The sequence below is a fragment of the Triturus cristatus genome, chromosome 4_2 (assembly GCF_964204655.1).
Source record: "Triturus cristatus chromosome 4_2, aTriCri1.1, whole genome shotgun sequence".
NCBI classification, from domain to species: Eukaryota; Metazoa; Chordata; class Amphibia; order Caudata; family Salamandridae; genus Triturus; species Triturus cristatus.
Genome location: NC_140586.1, coordinates 513,711,382 through 513,727,067, shown reverse-complemented (window position 1 = coordinate 513,727,067; position 15,686 = coordinate 513,711,382). Strand labels below are relative to the sequence as shown.

Here is a 15,686-nt window from a genome sequence, read left to right as displayed (position 1 = left end):
GTCAGTTCAATTACAGGAACTTTATAAAGTCCATGGCGACTTCTTTGCCCTGCCTCTAAAGCCAAGCATTTGTTTTCTTTTAAATCTCATCGCAGCCTCTCTTCACTGCTGCCAGGGTCAAGTGCAAAGCATTTCTTTAAAAAGTCTTACTTTAGTACCCTGAGGCATGCAGATATAAGCATTCACAAATTCAGTTTGCACACATTAACACTTTAAACAAGACCTATTGGCTTTGCCAATGCTTGCTTACAAAAGTGTCCCCTTGCTTTTTCTACCTTTACGAAAAGATCGGTATAAATAAAGCCACTATCACAAGGTACAGCTCACAAAAGCTCTCACTCGGCTTGTTCACTGAATAACCAAAATCAAACAACTCCTCTTCCAAACTGCACTATTGCAATGAAGACGAAATTTCTTTTAACAGGGACAGTGGACAACAACTTCCCTTCAAATACACAAAGAGAAACCTCCAGACATGCACAGGAAAAACAACTCACCTTCCAGGTAGGCCAAGAGACAACTGTACACACACCCAGGAGTACCAAACCACAGCCAGACACAGTTTGCTTCCATCAAGTACTGGGGGAATTAATACACATGCCTCCTCCCAATTAAGCACTGAGACACTCATGCATACTCAAAACAATGTAGGAGAAAAGGAAGAGCCTTACTATCCCAGGAGTCAATTGATCACACCACCAAATGCATAGATTCCAAACATTCTCATTAATTCATTCATTCATTCTCTCTCTCTCTCTCTCTCCCTCCCTCCCTCCCCTCCCCCCACACACACACACCCCCATGCCTGATCTGATGACCCTGCTCGTCGGTGTGGTGCTCAGGTTCAGATAACCAGGGAATGCAAAACGAGGGCGCAAGGAAGACGACAACATCGTGACCAGCAATATGTGTTGTTGCCCATGCTCTCCACCCTGTACCATATCTCACCATAGGCCCAAAGGGCCTCACCTTTTTATTACCTGGACCCCCTTCTCGAAGTATATGGATAACTCTCGCCAGAAGACAACAAGCATTGACAACAGCCACGCCTCGGCTGCAGCAGCCTCCAATCAATGCCCCCATCCGGCCCCACCGCCATAAGTAAAAGCTGTGCCACAGAAAGAATGGGCCGGGCGCACCCGGAGAGGATGTGAGAGTGAACAAGGAAAGGGCCGGCCCCGGGCACACCATCAGGTGTTGAACTGAGAGGTGTGTGTGTGCTACTGACTCCAGGGGTCAGATGGAGTAAGTACAGCTTCAAACATAAGAGTGAAACTAACTAAGACAGGTTTTAGATTTTTTTCCATCTTTTATACAGCGCAAACTCGACCTGAAGGTATTGGAGCGCTGTACATGATGATAAGCAATAGTAGGCCACTCACCTGCTGAGTTGCAGACGGGGGGGGGGACTACCTCGGTGACGGTCGGTCGGCCTTGCTGCCTTGGAATAAAATTAAATTATAGTGGCGCTGTGGCGACGGCGGCCTGAGACCTCCTCGTCCCTCGTGATGCAAGTCACGCGCACTTGGGGGGGGCCAATGCGCATGCGGGATGCGGATTCCACCCGTAACACTATCGCCGACTGCACCCCTCTAGTGACGACGTGACGTCATGCCGAGGCGCGCAGACGCGGCGCGGCGGAGGAGGAGACAGTGCGCGCTGCGCACAGGCACCTCCTGAATAGAACAAGGTTAGGTTAGGTTGCGTTTCGGTTGCGTTTCGGTTTCATTCTGGACTGCTGGTTTGAGTGGTTTCAGTAACATTGCGCACGGCGGACGGTTGAGTGCACCACCGACCTGACCGGCCCTTTGGTGTCACCCCCGTGAGGGTGTCACCCGGTGCGGTCCGCACCCCCCGCACCCCCCTAGTGACGCCACTGCTATTATATCCTCCCCATTTTCTCTTCACCCCAACTTTCACCGATCATGTTGCTTCACTCTTCCTCACATCTCTTACCCAATTAGTTCCTTCCATCCCCAGACTCATCTTGTTATGTTATGAATTTTATAGAGTGCACAGCAGCCCCAGTGAAGGGGCGTCCCAGCACTAAAACTGCAAACTGTTATAGGCAATACAGGAGATGCACAGGGAAACCGATTATGCAGGAAAGAGATGAGTTTTAATGGCTTTACAGAATAGCACATGGTTTTGGATACTTCCTATACACACTGGAAGAGAGTTCCAGAGCTTCGGGGGGAGAACGTGAAAAGAGCACCCTCCAGCCCGGACTCTCCTTACCCGGGGGACAACCGCCAGGTGCTGGCCCATAGAATGCAGCTGATGGGTGGGTATGTAGGGCGTAAGGAGATTAGCCAGAATATCACGGGATTGTAGATACAGAATTCTATGGGTGATACAGAGAGTTTTCAACCCAATACGTTTTTTCACCGGCAACCAATGCGGATAGCATCAGTTGTAGGACAGGTTCTCAGCAAGCCTAGGAGTGTCCGGTCCGCAGCGTTTTGTGCCCTTTAAAGGCGGACAATCTCAGCTCTATTGGCCCCCAGGTATGGGGAGCTGGCATAGTCCAGCCTGCATAGTATAGTAGCCTGGATGATCACTTGGTGAATGGTTGTCTCAAAGAATCCCAACAGTGGTTTAAGCCCATGTAGGAGCCCAAAACGGGCCCCAGCTACAGCTCTAGTTTGTGCCTGAAAAGTAAGAGCGGAGTCTACCCATACTCCCAGATTTTTGACTGTCTGTTTAGGAACAAGCCGACAGCCCAGAGTGGATGGGCACCAACGCTCACTCTACAGATGAGTGTCATCCCCACCAACAAGATCTCAGATTTGCTAGCATTCAGTTGGAGGCAATTGGTGGTCATCCAGTCTACGATAGCTGTTAGATCTTCCTTGAACTTAAGCACGTCCTGTGCAGAGTCATCTGATAGTGCCACCACCAACTGTGTATCATCTGCATAATATACCACAGTTAATCCTCTGCTCCTGGCACCTGCTGCTAAGGGTTGAATGTAGATGTTAAATAGGGTTGGGCTCAAAGCCGAGCCCTGAGGAACCCCTTGCTGGACAGCATGTACCTGGGAGCAGAAGGGGGGGGACAAACACTTGGAAGGTTCTCTCTGATAAAAAGGAGGTGAACCAACCCAAGGCAGGGCCTCCAATACGGATATCCTCCAAGCGCTGCAGCAAGATATGGTGGGACACTGTATCGAACGCAGTGCTTAGATCCAGTAGGATCAGAGCTGAAGTGCGATCGACATCTAACACGTCCCTTAGATTTTCTGTTACAGCCAGAAGGGCCGTTTCAGTACTGTGACGTGGGCAAAGGCCATTCTGGGAAGGGTCAAGCAGATTGTTATCTTCGATGAACCTCGTGAGAATAGAGTTGATGTAACCTTTAGCGATCTTCGGGGCATATCAGCAACACCCGGCGATAATTATCGCTCAGCGCTCTTAGCGTGAGGATAATTATCGCCGGGTAACGTGGATTTTTATCGCTGAAATAGCGTGCTATTAGCAACGCTTATCTCCTCAGTGATAAAATCCTCACGCTAACTGCCTAACGTGAGATTATCGCTGGAAACCCAGCGATAATCTCACGTTAGCTTGCTGATAGGGACTCACAAACTTAGCCATGATATCCACCTTCCATAGGAAAACATGGCTAAGTCAGTCCTGAAGCAGGCGTAAGGAAAGTAGCGATAACAGGGGTTATCGCTACTTTTCCTGACGCTATGCTTCATAGCGTGGGGCTTGATGATAGGAGAAATGTCGCTTAGCGACATTTCTCCTGTCATGTTAGGTCAGGAACGCCCACTTTGCATCTCATTAGAGATGCAAAGCTGGGCGTTAGGAATCCTGACGCTAAAGCAAGGTTTCACGCGTTAGCGTGGCCTTGCTAATTAGGCGATAAAATTATTGCCGCTTTTTTTTTATCGCCACATTGTAAATATGCCCCTTAGATACCAAAGGAGGGAGAGAAATAGGGTGAAAGTAGTTTGGTTTTGAGGCATCCAATGTGGGTTTTTTACGTAAAGGTACCACCTTGGAATGTTTCCAGGCCGTGGGGACTACCACAGAGGACAGAGAAAGGTTGATAAGTTTTTAAAAGGGGGAAAGAAGCTGAGGTAAGAATTTTTTTAATTGGACCAGTTTGAGAGGGTCTGCAGGGGATCCTGATTTAAGTTTATTGCAAATCGTGCACATCCCTTCTTGAGTGTAGGGGTATCGCGGGGCCAGAGGGAGGCACCTGTCCTAAACTCGGTGTGAGGAAAAGGTGCTGTAGATGTTCTCAACCTTCTTAATAAAGAAGGCGGCAATGACTTCACATTGCGGATTAGAGGAGAGAGGGGATGCTTTGGGTTGCCCCGAAGATTTAAAGATCTTTCAGCATGGAGAAGATGCATTTAGCAGGGTTACTGCTATTTCTGATCTCGTCCACAAAGTAGGCTGCTCTTTCCTTTTGAATGGCCCTGTTATAGTTCTTTGACGGCTACCCGATATTGCATTTTCAAAACTGGATCGTAGTCCTGCCTCCTCGTCCGTTCCAGGCTTTTACAGTCTTTCTGAGCTGAAGCCAGATTGCTATTATACCATGGACTAGATTGGGTGTTACGGCTCTGGGACCATCTGGTGGGAGTGAGAGTATCAAGAGAGTTTGAGAGCCAGTCCGATAGGATGCTCTCAGCCACATCAGGGTTGTCAGGCAGACTGGAAATGAGGGCGTGAAACTGGTCAGTGTCAAGTTTATGCCAAGAGTGTTTCAAAACCGATTTATGAGCTGCGCCCTGGAGGGGCCCAACTCCCTGTAGTGCCATGGATATCAGATAGTGGTCAGACCAGCACATAGGGATAGGCATATATAATCTGTGAGAGTGGGTAGGTTCGAAAAGACTGGATCCAATAAATGTCCAGCAGAGTGTGTGCACGCTGGGACGGGCTGGGTATGTTGGAGGGTGGCAAGATCAGCTACGAAGTTGCCGATCTCACAATCTTGACTACCATCTAGATGCAAGTTAAGATCTCCAATGATGCTGAAATCGGCTGGTCTGATGGCCAGTATGCCTGATGCTGCAATCAGCGCATCCCTAAACTCTTTGGAAGGGCCAGGAGGGCAATTGATCAAGAGCCCAGACAGTGTGAAATTGGCATTAAAAGAAATCTTGAAGCGAGCACAAATTGAACCCACCAAGGCCTCATTAATAAGAGTGTAAGTATAGCCAGTTTAAAAAATAATTGCAATGGCCACACCGGGCCCCTCTATTGAGTCTTGCGATGTTGTAACTGTGGGGCAGGGCCAGACCAGGCTCCACCTCTGTGTTGGCAATGAGCCGTGTCTCTGTAAGGAAAAGAATATCTGGTGTCTCGTCTTGGAGTACATCAAATACATCGGTGAAATGCTTCACTAAAGAGCGGTAGTTCAAGCTGAGAACTTACAACAAAAGGGACCCTCGAGTGGGACACAAAGTTGTTGAACTCAAGGACTTACCCTCTGCTGATAGCGAATAAGTCTTCCCAGAAGTACATATGCTTGGCACAGTCCAAACCAGTGGCATGTTTGGCGTCTGGTGTCCTCCAGGCATGGACGGGCGCAGACGGGCTTGCCTTTGGCACGCCTTTGGTGCGCCAGTGGCATACCCGCTGCTCGCCTCCGCACCACGGCAGGCATTAAGTAGCCTGGTGGCACAACTGGCTCCTCCTGGTCAAGCTACTGATTGGAAGAGACAAACCAAACATCGCTCAGCCTTGCCATGCAGACGCAGAAGCAAAGTGAGCCCAAACACAAGAGACCCAACACAATAAAAGCAGTACATTGTTTTTTAAAAGAAGTGCAAAAGCAGAGCAACAACGAGCATCAGGTAGGGTGCTCTAATGTGCTATAAAACAGTTTAGCAGAGTTCTCACATCTTTTCCCCGAGCAACCTTCCATGAAAAACTCCCTTGCCCAACCCCAAGGCATCCTGCACCCTTTCATCCATTGCCTACGTACACACCCTCCCACCTCAAGGGGTGGGTAGGCCTGCATCTGACTCCCCACCCCCCACACTACTGCCCAACCACTACCCATGCAACCTGTCCTAATTATCACGACCTGAGGTCCTTGCAACGACGCCCCCAACACTCCAACCTGCAAGGTGGGTCGGTGGCAACAGCTACACCTGTTACGCAAAGAGAATGAGCCAGAGAGAAGCTGACCCACTCTCTTGGCTCCTATATATACCTCTAAACTAAGTCCCAACCTGCCCACAACCCACCTCTCCTGTCCTGCCTACATTATCCCCCTCACAAAAGATCCCTTGGGAAGGCTAAACTGAGCCCTTGCTTCCAATGGGACCCTCCAGTGCAGGGCCACATTTGCCCCATAGACACTAGAGCATCCCTGATGCAAGTGGTGCAATGAGAGACTGCATCCCCCTTGTCGGTGCTGTAAGCCTCAATCCAAGACCAGACAAGGGGATGATACAACTCAGGCTTAAATTCTGTCTCAGTAGTGCTAATAACATGTTGTAGTGATCATTAATTGATGAGTTGCAGTTACAATGGGATGACATTTTTGGCTCCAAAGATACTGCTTTCATATGTTATTCGGATGCATAAAACATGTCTGAATAGCTAAATGCAAACAACTGATGGATAAAAACTATTTAAAATGGCAGTTTCATAGAAAACATTCCAAATATATATTTTGCCTGTTACCTCATTATTTTATCAAAGAAAGCACGAGCCTTGTTGCATTTAGCTGTCCCCACAACAAAATCCCACTTACAATACTCCAAGTGTGATTTAACAATTTTAATTCTTATCTGACACAACAAGCATTACCAATGCCAATAAAACTGGTTTATGCATGAAAGAGTTGTATGCATCACTGATGGATTTAGGCAATAAATAACTCATTCAACATGCACTCTGTCACTCTTTGCACGCATGCATCCATTCACTGAGTCCTTCCTGAATTCGCCCTCCGACATAACTGCAATAAAACACACAGAAAATGAACAACATATGCAAGATAAATTAAAAGAATGTGAGTAGAAAAAAGCATATGTTTGCACTACTGAAACTGAATATGGCATCGGTAGAGGCATTGTAAATAGTCTATTGTTGTTTAAAGGCTCCAGCATGGCTATCACACTTAGAAACAACTTGTGGTATATCTTGATACACTCCACTATTGACAGCAGCATTGCACAATGAGCTCCTGGTCTAGAGAAAGTGGCCATATGGTGACACTGCAGATTAAATGAGCGCCAAGCAATGACTTGTTAGCGCTGACAGTAGTATCCCCTAAAGAAACATTGAAATAAAAAGATAAGAAGCAAAGAAAGGCAAACTATAAAGGAGAACATTGAAGACTAAAGGACTGGCCAACCAGCACAGAAACACTTTTTTTCAGGTGAATGTACACATGATCAGAAAATGCCATCATCCACAGGGCAAGAAAATGAGTTATTTGGACTGAACCACTACGATAAATGCTTAGTGTAAATGATACTCAGACAGACCAATTATAGAGCACATCTCACCCAAAGGCCTTCTATGCATAAATATGGATAGTTTGAAATCATTGAATGTTGGAGACTGCTTACACTGTTGACAATATTAAGTCAGATATCCTCTATGTCTCTGACAAACCAAGATAGACATATTTATTGTCAAGGCATTGAAGTAGATAGCTTTGATTTTATAATAAGATTTGATTCTGACAATACCATCTCAAGTCATTGAATTGTAAAGGATTTACTTATATCAGTTTGGTAATTGGGTGATTAAGTGGACAAAAACTTATTTATTTGGTGAATGTTTATATAAATGGCTTACCAATCCAAGCCTTGTCATGTGACCACGACCCACAAAGTAATAAAAGCACTTTTCACAACTCGTGGTGGCTCAGGGTGTATCTCTGATGGACTACACACACACACACACACAAACACACACACATACATACACAGACAGACACGCACATATTAGTGTGTATATATATCTATATATATATTTATTTTTTTCACTGAAAAAAACATAGGTTTTACAGATGTTATAGTTAGGAATTAGCATTTAAAAAACCTTCGAAATTCACAGAAAAAAACATAGGTTTCAGGGACTTTATAGTTAGTTGGACATTTGACTCATATAAAACCAAAGAAATTCGCACGTTATAGTTAGTTGAGCTAACTATAACGCGCTCGCCCGCAATGCACTGGTGATGACGTCACATATTACATCACTCATAACATGGTCAGTGAGATCACTGATGACATCACTGATGACATCACTGATGACATCATCCAGTGAATGTGTGTTTCTGTAAAGTTTAAATATTTTTCATATATATCTATGCCAAGGTGTGTTGAAGAAAGAGTGGATTTACAAGTGCCTGAATGGATTATTTAGTAGGTGCGTGACTGACTGTATAAGTGAGTGATTGAACATGTGTTACTGAATGTATGGGTTAGTGATAACATTGTGTGAAAGTCTGTATTAGTGTCTCAGTTGGTGTATAAGCGGCTGCATGGGTTGGTGAGTAGCTACATGAGTGTCTATATGGGTTATTCATTTGTTGTCTGAGTATCTGTATGGGTGCCTGAGTGTCTGTATGTGTGGGTGGGGGGTGGGTGACTATGTGCATAGATGTCTGAGTGGGTGATTCACTGGTTGTATGGATCAAAAAGTACATCTGGTAAGGGCTGTATGGGTGAGGTAGAGTGTGTATGGGTGTGTTGGTGAGTGAATGAATGTCTCAGTGGTATATGTGTGAGTAACTACATATGTTTTAAGACAGTATATGTGAGTGTTGGAGTATATAGTTAACTATACATGAGAGTAAGTTATTTGAAGAGTGGGTGTATAAATGAGTGTCTGCTTATATCAGTGATTGTATAAGACAGTGAGTATGTGTTAGTTTCTGCATAAATAGGTGATGGGGTGTGTGTATAAATAACAGAGTTGGTGTGTATAACTGTATACATGAGTAAATGGGTATGTGATAGATTGTTTGCATGACTGACTAGGTGGGTGAGTAACTGTATGGATGAGTGGCGGAGTGTGACTGTATGTATAGATGTATAAGTGCATATTACAGTACTGTATTGATGATTGACTGCATGTATAAGTGAATGGATGTGTGTAGACCTACGAAATAGTGGGTGGTATGTAGTATCTGGCATTCTTGTGTATGGTTTCAAAAATAGTAGTCTGTATTTTAGAGTGTGTGTATCAAAGTTTATATTAGGGCATCAGTATGTGCACCAGATTATCATGTGGATGATGTCATTAGTGATGTCATCAGTGATGTCATTTGAGATGTCATCAGTGATGTCATCAGTGATGTCACTGGCCATGTCATGAGTGATGTAATATGTGACGTCACCACCAGTGCATTGCGGGCGCACGAGTTATAGTTAGCTCAACTAACTATAACAGGCAAATTTCTCTGGTTTATATGAGTCAAATGTTCAACTAACTATAACGTCCCTCAAACCTATGGTTTTTTCAGTGAATTTCAAAGGTTTTTTAAATGCTAATTCCTAACAATAACGTCTGTAAAACGTATGTTTTTTTTTCAGTGAATTTCTAAGGTTTTTTTAAATGCTAATTCCTAACTATAACGTCTGTAAAACCTATGGTTTTTTTCAGGGAATTTCAATGGTTTTTTACATGTTAATTTCATATTAAATATTTATAAAACCTATATTTTTTCTTTTTTTTGTAATATTTTGGAACTCTATTATCCTTTTTTTTATTTGAAAAATTATGTAATTTTTTATATCTTCAAAAAAAAGTATGTATATATTTTTTGGGGGGGAGAAAACTAGACTCCCATACCGGTAGTGTACCAAGCTCCATCACCACATGAATCCCATCTGCCATATTGCAAAACTCGTTAAGGATGCACATTTCGTATCCGACGGCTTCATAGCACCATGTCCCACCTAACATCATATACGTATAAGGTCACGCTAGCTCCTAGTTTGGTATGCGACGGGTGCGCAGTACCAATACGTGCGTTATGTCATATACGTATAGGGTCGCGCCGGCTGCGCGTTCCGTATGCGACGAGTGCACGCTGCCCAGCCCTGTGTTACGTCATAGACGTATGGTTTCGCGCTCGGTACGCCATTCCCTCATTTATTTTTTTATGTCTCTAAACTATATCTAAATAAGTTTAAAGTGTATATGAGAGCAAGCGATAATCTAAAATATTTTCCACATTTATATATTTCTAACTGTAATAAACTTATATTATGGTAAATATATTTTCTTAAAATCCTGTGTATGATGTAACCTCACTTCTGATCCTCCCTCCATCCGAGCACATTCACATGTGTGCGCTTCGCGATAGCAACACTTTCAATGATACCGCACACCATTGAAATGCGTGTCTGCGCATATCCACCAGCTTGACAATGACATGTGATGTGGTCCATTCAATGTTTTCAGACAGCATTTCATTAGCGATAGTTGCCACCCTTCCAGTACATGCTACATTAATGTAAATTGCGGATTGTACGATGTCAAAACTGCAACAGGGACACACACATAAGTACACTTCCTGCCCAGGCAGGAACTGAAAAACGCTCAGGTTCCCGGAATAATTATTCACATCCCTACGCTGGCCTGGCGTGCGCAAGCCTAGCCCACTTTGCTTACGTATAAATAGTATAACGACGACGCCACATGTCCCAGTTCTTCCACACTGCTTCAGGTGATATGGCCGCATCTACCTTGCATATCACAATGCGCAATTAAAAAAAGGGATCCATGAGGTGTACATCATCCTAGCAATCAAAACTACATCTGAATTGTGAACCCTATTGGCCGTCGTGTTTGGACACATGACAATGACAGCAGGTGAGCAGTGGTGCCTGGGTGCACAGGGGCTGCAATTGAGCCTGTTGCGGTGGGAGGGATGGGGTGCATCAGCCTGTGTGCTCAGGTGCAAACAAGCAATGTTGCCTTGCGTAATGATGTGATCTCTGACCTCATTCAGTCACATCTCTGTCTCATTTTAAGAACCTGCTGGACCGTACTGTAGGCCTGAGCCAGCAGGAAGCGCTGCCCTACAGACAGGTGGCGTTGGCTTTTGGGGCACTGTAGTAAGTTGACTACTAGGTCTACATGCACACAGGCTTGTGCCACTGCATTGCACATGCACATTATGCTTCTAGCATGCGCTCTGTTCCTTTGTATGTGAATGTTGGCATAACATATTATTTACTCTTGTGTATTCTCGTGCACTCCAACTCCTCTTTGAACCACGATTACCACTAACAGTTGCTAGATCGTACTTCAAGTAGGAAGGATGCACTCAACTGGTGTTCTCTCTTAAGCTTGAAATAAACCTTCATTTACCTTAAGACGTTTCCACCATTATATTATTTCTCCCTTTTCAGACACTGAGTTAGTTTCACGAAAAAGCACGCAGCAGTCGCTCAATCGTTGATGATGCTTTGGCCTTTCTGACGCCTTCCATCGTGGTATCAAGACACCATCCCACACCGGAGACCTGCTGTGCCACCCTGAGAGTCGGAGCTCGCACCGGAACGTCGTTGGACATTGGTTGTGGCAGGTGAGCAGTGAAGCCTCAGTGCGCAGGAGTTGCATTTGTGCACAGTGTGGGGGAAGGGGCTGGGTTGCAGCAGCCTGGGTGCACAGGTGCAGGCAAGCAATGCTGCCGTAGATAATAATATAATCTGTGGCCTCATTCGTATCTCTATTTAATTTTAAAGACTTGCTGGACCGCACTGTTTCTCACGGACCCCAGCATACCAGACACATGGGTGATGGGAGGTGAACAGTGAGGGCTGGGTGCAGTAGGCCGACGCTCTGTCTCCTCCTCCCTCTGTTCTTTTGACTGTCCCTCCCCTTCTCCCTTCCACCCACTCGCTCTCTGTCCCATTCTCACTTTCTTCCTTTCATTCTGACTACCTTTCTTTTTCTCTTGGACATGGCACACATACTTATCTTTCTTTTTTCTCTTGCAGGTTTTGTACGCTGCTTCCGGAGGAGTCCCACCCACTTCTTTCATGTTTTACTGTTTTTTGTTCGAATAAAGTTAAGTTTCCATTTATTTGTGTTGTTTTAATAAAAGTTAGTTTTTTACCAATAAATAAGTGAGTGTATGGGTCTTCTTTTTCTGACAACACTTGTCTGTAGTTTTTTTGTGAAAATCAGCGGTTGATAGGAGGTTATGAGGGAAAACATTTGTAATTTTGCGGTGCACCTACCAAATATAAACCAACAGACTATTACATAAATGAAGCCTGGGTAATTGTAGAAAGGCAAGGGTTCTATGAGTGTATCACTTTATAACACCATGAGTGCTGCTCTTGTGATTACAGAACCAATGGGGCACTGCCTAGGGCCACCGAGGCTTCAAGGACTGGCGAGGCCCACCCTGCATAGTTAAGTTAAGCCCCTAAGGTTGCAGATTCCCGGTCTTGAGTTGGCCTCGAAGCCCCCCGAACAATTAAGGTCCCCAGTGCTGCAGAGACCCCGCAATATAATAATAGGATTGGCCCCGGAACATTACCCACCAGTGGGCTCATTTAAATGAACGGGTGAGACCCCGCTTCATTTTTTTATCTCCATTTTTACCATCCGGATCCGCTTTATTGAAGCGATACGAGGTTTTCCTCCTCTCGCTTCAATGAGGCAAACAAGAATTTACTATCACAGGGTGGAAGCCATGCTCCCGCCCTGTAATAGCAAACATAACTGTCCCATGGATGCACACCCTGGAACATTGTATGAGCTGCACCTGGGAGGTGGTGCTCCATAGGGCCATGATGCATTGGTTACTGCATAACTACAGCATTAGCATAAACGAGTACTAACACTACTTGCACACGTGTAGTACAGCAACCAGAGTGTAGTGAAGAGGCAGAGGAAGCCAAAAATCAAAAAATATAAATCCTACCAGAGGTAGGATCACAGAGTTCGATGAACCGACGACCCTGGAATGAGTAGAAACAGCTTCACCAAGAAAATGGGTTTTCAGCAGACCGCAAGCAAGCTCAAAATCTTGGTGAGTGCTTCCTTCTTTTTACCTTCTCCTGCTTGTCGCCAAATTTGTGTAGTGAAGAGGAAGACACCAGTGGATCCGATTAGTAGATTTATTGCAGGAAAAGAAGACAGCTTAAACAGCAACTAACAGCAGCAGACAGCAAGGCAACCGTCTTCTCCGGCACCGTGTACAAACTCCCCAAGATTCCCCTCATGACAGCCCTACATTCTAACATTACATACTTACATTATAATAGCATTACATACTAACATTCTACCATGACTTACATTGGAATACTACACAGAGCACATGACTTTACAGCAATGAGCTCATGGTTTCATGCACTAGTCTTGAGACCGGTAGGGGTGAGTAGTTCGCTTCCCACTCCCTGTATAGTATAAACGCAAACTAACACTACTTCCACAGGTATGCTACAGCACCCATAGCACATCACTTTACAGCAATGAGCTCACGGTTTAATCCCCGAGTCTTCAGACCAGTAGGGGTGAGTAGTTCACTTCCCACTCCCTGTATAGTATAAACACATACTAAAACTATTTACACAGTTATACTACAGCGGCCAGTATGCTACAGCGCCCAGAGCCCATAACTTTACAGCAATCAGCTCGGTTTGATCCCCGAGTCTTCACACTAGTATGCGTGAGTACTTCGCTTCCCACTTCTGGTATAGTATAAACGCATGGTAGAGGTCAGTAGTTCGCTTCCCACTCCCTGTATGGTATAAATGCCTACTAACACTACTTCCACAGGTATGCTACAAAGACCAGAGCACATCACTTTACAGCAATTACCTCACGGTTTAGTCTCTCGGTTTCATACCCGAGTATAGCAGCATCTCATCTCAGCTGAGCAACACCGCACTTTCAGTCCGGCAGGAGTGACTACTTTGCTTCGCACTCCCCCACAGAGGTTACAGTGCGCCTATCTTCCTGTTTCCTACTCTTTTGACCCTTTTCATCTTACTCGTTTCTACGGAATCACAAAATGGCAGCCAACACTTCCTAGTTGCAACAGCTCGCAGCCAATAAGCATCAAGCTCGTAATGCCTCAGCCAATCAGATGGCAGAATTCCCAAATATCGATAGCTGCACATTTTGATATTTCTCCAAAACTACTGAATGGATTTACACCAAATAAACAAAAGCGTGCTTTCTAGACCAATACCCTTCTCCCTGCCAAATTTGGGGTAATTCCGTTCACCCGTTCGACATGTAGCCTGGTCTAATGTTTCCTATGGAAATTAACATGGAGAAAACACGTTTGGGACCCCCCTTTTTCTCGGCCCCCCCTTGATGAATGACCCCCAAACTTTCAAAACAGGAGTTGATATGAACAGACATTTGGTTTGGAAAATTTCATGAAGATTCATCAAACGATGCAAAAGTTATAAGCAAAACAGAAAATGCTCTTCCTATGGAAACTTGGTCCTAACTATAGCTACCTACTTTTGACTGCCAGTAGGTAATATATATATATATATATATATATATATATATATATATATTATCTACTGGCGGTCGCCAGTAGATAGTTATAGTTAGGACCCTGTTTCCATAGGAAATCCGCAACATTCTATTTGGAATAACTTTGGCGCCGGTCGATGAATCCTCGCGAAATTTTCAAAATAGGTGGGGCGCTACGCTCCGCTCCTACCCTGAAAGTCTCGGGGGGATTCGTCAAGCGGGGGCTGAGAAAAAAGGGGGGTCCCAAAACGCGTTTTTCCCATGCATTTTTCCATAGGACTTTTAGACACAGCTACAGCCCGAACGGCTGAACAGAGTTACTTGAAATTTGGCAGAGAGGTAGTCCTCAGGTCAAGGAAGTGCCTTTTGTAGGTCTGGTGTAAATCTGTTCAGTAGTTCCTGAGAAAATAGCATTTAAATCAATATATATATGTGGGCGGAGCCTAACCACACAGCTCATCCTGAGATCTGATTGGCTGTCAGCACTTCATCCAAGAAGTGTTGGCAGCCATCTTGGGACCAATATACATGATAGCACCTCATTAAAAAGCATTGCAGTTAATAGAAGATTTTAAGACTTTAGTTACATTATAAATCCGATTTAAATAAACTTTATTCGACAATTAAGTCATGAAAGTATCATACATTGGCCAGCTACATACACATGCTAAAACATAAGTTAAGACAATACATAACATATTTCCATAGACACATGATTTTCGGACTTACACCTGTACTAAACATCAATTTAAATAAACAACGATGATATCTAGTGAAACAGTTAATAAAGAAAAAACTTCCTAGTTTAATTTGAATTAAACAGATAAATCCGAAATTAAAAGATGTAAGATACATTATACATGACTTCAAACAAGCGCTACTAAATTGGCACTTTTGATATTTGTCTGTCTGGAACGTATTATCCAGGCCCACTTTATGTACTTTGCCATTGCAATTGCAATTAGTGGGCTTGGATCAGAACACAAGATTCTTAATGCCTCTACATGTCTTCGGGTGCCTAAGAGGCGACAGACAGATAATACCCATTTTTTCCGTGGGAGCTCATAAAGGGGACAAAAGAAAACAAAATGGCTCAAAGATTCGATCTTGTCCCTACATTTTGGACATTTGTCCGAGGACCCTTTTGACCATTTAGAGGTAAATGAGGTAATAGGGAGAGTGCCTATCCTAAACTGAAAATAAAGTTTGCGATCAGTTGGTGTTTCTATCAAATCC

At 44.4% G+C, this 15,686-nt stretch overlaps 1 protein-coding gene across 2 annotated transcripts in view; it reads right to left on the bottom strand.

Moving 5' to 3' along the window:
- The window catches only part of LOC146834646 (calcium-activated chloride channel regulator 1-like), a 1,200,823-nt gene that overhangs the window by 1,150,575 nt on the left and 34,562 nt on the right, over window positions 1-15,686 (bottom strand). The window contains exon 1 of one of the 2 annotated variants that reach the window (XM_085602118.1): window positions 1,383-1,502. The exons of the other annotated variant lie outside the window; for it this stretch is intronic. The gene's annotated coding sequence lies outside the window, so the exon portion shown is untranslated. Of the gene's footprint in view, window positions 1-1,382; window positions 1,503-15,686 lie in introns of those variants that run through there. 2 annotated transcript variants of the gene reach the window in all.